Source organism: Nomia melanderi, chromosome 7, assembly GCF_051020985.1.
Source record: "Nomia melanderi isolate GNS246 chromosome 7, iyNomMela1, whole genome shotgun sequence".
NCBI classification, from domain to species: Eukaryota; Metazoa; Arthropoda; class Insecta; order Hymenoptera; family Halictidae; genus Nomia; species Nomia melanderi.
Genome location: NC_135005.1, coordinates 16,650,146 through 16,655,524, shown reverse-complemented (window position 1 = coordinate 16,655,524; position 5,379 = coordinate 16,650,146).

The following is a 5,379-nucleotide window of genomic DNA, read 5'->3' as shown; positions in this document are numbered from 1 at the left end:
CATGTGCAGAAAGCAGCTGAACGTAGGAAACGGTCGCGGTTATTTTCGCGCGGCGGTGCTCGCCGCGCGAGCGATCAGTCCGATGCATGACATCATTTACACCATGAAAGGAAACCGCGTTTCCGGGCCACACGTTACGGGAACGACCGTGTCGAGTGGGAACGGCGTCGTAATCGGCGCCTAGGAGCGACTGAAAAAACGAGAGGCGAAGGAAGAAAAAAAAAGAACCGAGTCCCGGAACGAACGAAGCCTTTCGAGGGTCCGCGGCGAGCGCGCGCGCGGAGGGGTTGTGGCGCGTTGTGTTCGCGCGTCTCGAGAAGCATGAATGAAACCACGGTTACGTAAATGCGAGCCGGCCTGGCCGTGGCGTGGCGCGTTGTGCAATTAACTCGTAAGAAGTGTGTCGAGCCGCGCGCGAGCAAGGGGCGCCGCCGGTAGTTAGCGACGAGGGCTCGCCGCTGCTCGTCGGTTGACTTTAAAAGAAATCACCTCCGGCTGAAAGCGACGGATAAGGCCGCGAGGTCACGAGGACCGCGATAAAGGAGGATAAAAACCGCGGCCTCCGACGGACGCGGCGCAGCGCGGCGCGCCTGCTCGCCTCCATTTTATTTAGTCCCTCCGATAACGGCCCTATCGACCGTCTTTGAAACTGGGTCTGGGAATCGCTGTAAATTAACCTATTTCCAGCCGGTTTTTGCGTTACCCTCTTGCGCTGGAGGACGTGCCAAGCGCGTCGAGGTGTTTCAGCTTGAGAGTGCTCGATGGATTCTTGTGTACGTAGTTTTGTTGCAGGTTCCTTTGAAATGTATTAGTGTATAGGAAGAGATTGATAAAGAAAATGTATATGTTAGCGTGAGATAGGTTGAAGGATTCAGGACTTTGATAATTCGAGTTCATTTCTGGTAAGAGGTTCACGCGACAATGTGAAGATTAACCCTTTGCACTCGACAATATTTTTGTTAAAAATATTCATTACTTTCTGACTAAATATTAACGATATTTCTCGCAACTAACGCGATTCATTATCTTCTATAAATTAAGAGACAGAACTATTTTACATGGTTTAACATTGAATTGAATCAGGTGGCGACTGTGAGGCGCCCCTCGAGTGCAAAGGGTTAATTCTTTGGTAACCAATGATCGAGTCGTTGTTCGGAGGAATTGGATTATTTCGGAAACGAAGGGACGCGGGTTATTTCGTAATGCTCCAGGTTGATTTCATTCGATCCGGAAGGTTGGGATTTAGGGAGCTGTGATCCGAAGCAAGTTTTAGGTTCGGAATGTTCCTTTCTTCGCATGGATTTTGCTGATGAAGGGAAAAAGTAACGCTGAAAAGCTCGAGGGAGGCAATAACAGTTTAATAGAAGTAAATATACGAGGTTTTATGTGGAAGTGTACAACGGTAAACTCCGTTAGCGGTGCGCTGCGACTCGCCGAGGTCGATTTCTATTCCTTTGTCCCCCGTTTTCCTTGGTTCCCAGAATCACGGCAAAAAGTCGAAGCCGGATTCCTCGATCGCGATCATAGGAAACGACAAAGCTGCGCGCTGCCGGTCTCGCTTGCATAATCGTGTTCGAGCATTTTCTCGAGCGATTATCGTTCGCAAGGCTGCCGCAAGCGTAACTCTCGTGGATCACGGATTACGCGGCGGCGAGAACTCGGCGTCCCAATTCCCCGGCGTTACGCCTGGAGTTTTGAAACAAGCGGTTCGTCTTCCGAAATGCCGGCTCCTCGAATCACGGGGATCGATGTTCCCCCTAATTCCGGCAATTTCTTGACGCGCTTCCCTCGCCGAAAGTTTTCGCGGAAATCCTGCTCGGATTGGGACCGTGTTACGCTTAAACTTCCGCTATGGAAAGTACCCTGTCATTCACGGGCGCAACGTTATCGCGTGCGATTCAACCGATCGCCGCATACAAAGTGGATCTCCCGTGACAATTCATCAGCATCGATCTTCGGCACATTTGTTTTTATCGCGGAGCCAGTGGTGTTCCTTCGGAAAAATATGAAAAGAGATCGAACGAAGCGTACGGGAGATCGAGCAACAGAATTCGTACAACGGTTAACGAAGTCGAGAACCGGAGTATCGGTAAATTACGGAATTGAAGTTATAAAACGGAAAATGATTTCGAGAGTTGCGAGTAAATATGAAAATTACCGTTCAATAAATTCCAAGTTCAAGTATCGCCGGGGATATTATCGCGCTGCAATATTCGAGAGCAAAACGGCGCAACAATGCACCGTTGCAATTTATTAATTTCATCGGCGGTCCCGATGAAGCTCGAAACAAAAGCGTCCCCGGCGTCGTTACCGCGAATTTCCATCGTATTACTGTCGACGGCAATGTAAACGTAGGTACTTACCTAATATCACGGCCGACTGTTCGGGCTATTAGCAATTACGGATAATCTCCTAGGCGATCGTTTAACAGGCCAGAGTATTATTGCTGGAAATCCGTGCAAAGGATGCGGCCAGCGATACAGGCGGATTCATCCCCGTCCTTATTGGATTAACCTAAGTGCACCGGCACATGCACTTATTCGGATAATGATTCTTTGTTACCCGGGGGTTCCGGGATTACGCAATCCGCAATCAGGCACTCCGTTCATTGTTTCAGAAAATATCGATGCGCAGTTGAATCTCCATTATCCGCTTTCCATTCGTCCGCGAGTCGAATCTTCCGCAACGAAACGCGATCGCGGAACGAGGAGGAAGATAACCGAGATACGTTCGTAACGCTTCCCTCGGAAAGCGCAAACTGCGAAGAACCCTTTGCGCTTTCGCGGAGATTTTCCGTAGCGCCGATGCGTCTCGAACCATCGAAACAACCGAAAATCCTAGAGCTCCGAGGCATCCGAGCAATAACGCACGATTGAACGGCGGCTGTCTACATAACTGTATCCCGCGATTAAACACAGCGTTACAGCAGCACGGCGACTGATTATCGAGCCACGCGGTCGGAACGTTCCCCCAGTGCTCAATATTTAATGAAATATCGGTTGCGCGACCCCTTTGCACGCGAAACCCTTCCCCGGCCGGACACAATGATCCCCCTGGAAACTAGAAAATCCAATCTCTGGGCTGAAACGCTCGGGAAAATCAGATCCGAGTCGAAACCAATGATCGATGCGTCATCGGTCCGCGAGCGGAGGGTCGTGTGGGGTGAATACTTAAGCGTGACCGCGAGGCCGAGTCGATATACGAGTCGGCCGGGCGCCCGAGCCGGGGTTTGTCCGACGACTAATTAGTATTTTGACGTGGACGCGCGTGATCTCGCGTATCGGCGGACCGGTCGCGTGTCACGGTGGACGCGAATCCGATACGACGCCGCTCGGACCGTCCCCCTTCCAGCCATTCGGCGCGCGCTGTCGGACCTATTTGCAAATTGCTTTTCCCTCGATCGGTTTCGACCCGACCCAGGCCGGCGATAAACGCGGACGCGTCCCCGAGACGGACGAGCCGCGTTTGTCTGATTGAAACTGCAAAATCGGGGCCGCGAGACAGAATCAATGGCGAAGACGGGGGGGGGGGGCGCTGCCGCCCCCGTCCCTCTGCGGCTTCGTCTACCTAGCGACGCCATCGCGGGCCGCGATGCACGCGTTATTTCCGACGGTGTCGCGGCCGACGCGGCGCTCCTGAAAGCGCCGCGATTGCTGCAATTCGATTCGAAGGCGACGACGCGCGCGGAGCCCCGGGAAATCAGCGATATTTTTCCACGCCGCGCCCGTTGGAATCTGTTTTCGATTCGAAAGAATGCCGCGGATTTCATGCTCGCCGAGGAAACTCGGGGACCGAAGTGAAATGGAATCGAATCTCATTAGTTCCGAAAGGGACTCGGTTCGCATGACAATGCCGGCGCGATACGTCGTTACCGGATCGCCGCGACGTCCCTTTTATTGGTCAAAGGTAATCGCGAAAGGTTTATTAATGAATTCGACGCGCACCGATGTCGGTAAGCTTTTCCCGAACATGTGGAGCGGGTTAAATATTCCCGACGGTGTATCAACGATGCGCGTAGCGGCGGTGCGAGCGTGTTATGAATATATAAATTTCTTTTAAACCTCTTATCTTGAATATGCGGGGATAAAGGATCAAGAAAATACAGTTTATCATTACCATAACCTGGTAATTGCATGCATCCAGAATGGTGGTATAACAGTGAATTAAAAGAACGTGAGAAAGCGCCGGTCCCGCGAAGGGTTGCGGGAATTTGAAATTTTAATGCCCGCCTTGAGCTTGTGGGGATGATTACAAGCGTGAAATAAAGCGATGGGAATTTCGCATAATCAAGAAAAACTCGCCGTAAGCTTTGCTACACGTGCCGGAAACAAAAGACCGTTAAGGATCATACCGTAAGCGTTCCCGTCGCCCGTTTTTTCGCCCGCTCATGTATACCGATCTTCTATTTGCAATGTAAAAAGGCGAGACCATGAATATCCGTGACGGAGTTCTAAGAAATCGCGAACAGCCAAGATTTCACGTGAACCGGAATAAACGGTGGAACCGGAAGAAAGCACGTTGTAGCTTTTCGCACACGAGCGAGCCGATTTTCTACCCGTTAATCGCGCGCGAGGTCAGGTGCGCGGCATTCAAGAGCGAATGCCTCGCCGGCGAGTACAATAAACATCTATTACCATCCGCATGAATGAGCGAATGAGTCATTCCTTCGGCGGAGTCGAAAAACAACCTGTCCCGTTCGTCAAGAACTGCATTAATATTTCCGTCGATTACAAGCAATAAAAGCCGCCTGTATGCACGCGACGCATTATGTTAATAAGTGGTTGTATGGTTATTTGCGTCATGAGAACGAACGTCCCCGCCGCGCCGTTTCGCGTCGGGGACGTGTGCGGCGGCGTCCCGTGTCTTCTAACGCGTCGATTCTCTCTCGTGTCTTCGAACGCGTCCGTTTGCAGTGATTATTAATAACATTTATCCCCGTCGCGCAACGACACTTCTCACCACCGGCGAGATACCGGTTACCCGCTCGACAACCCGTGTTTACTAAACCCCGACGTTGATAGGCCGCGATATCTCGAATAACGAAACGGTATCGCCTGATAATCGCTGCTCGCCAGCGGTCCGCGTTTCCTGCTGTCTGTCGGCGGAGCACGCGAGTGCAAAAAACCATCGTGATCTCATTAGCAACGCTGGGAACAGCGGAAGGCCTCGCGGAAAACGCGAATCGCGCCGGACGATTACATAAAAAGAAAACGAGGAAAGGAATGATCCAGGCAAAATCGAGACTCGCCGGAAGCATCGACGGTTCCGAGGAGCCGAGTCGATTCCCATTCGACTCAACTCGGCTCGTCGAAAAAAAAGGTCCGCTCGCATTTGCATAGTTCTCTCTCGATGGACGGCGATCGAGAACGATCCGACGTA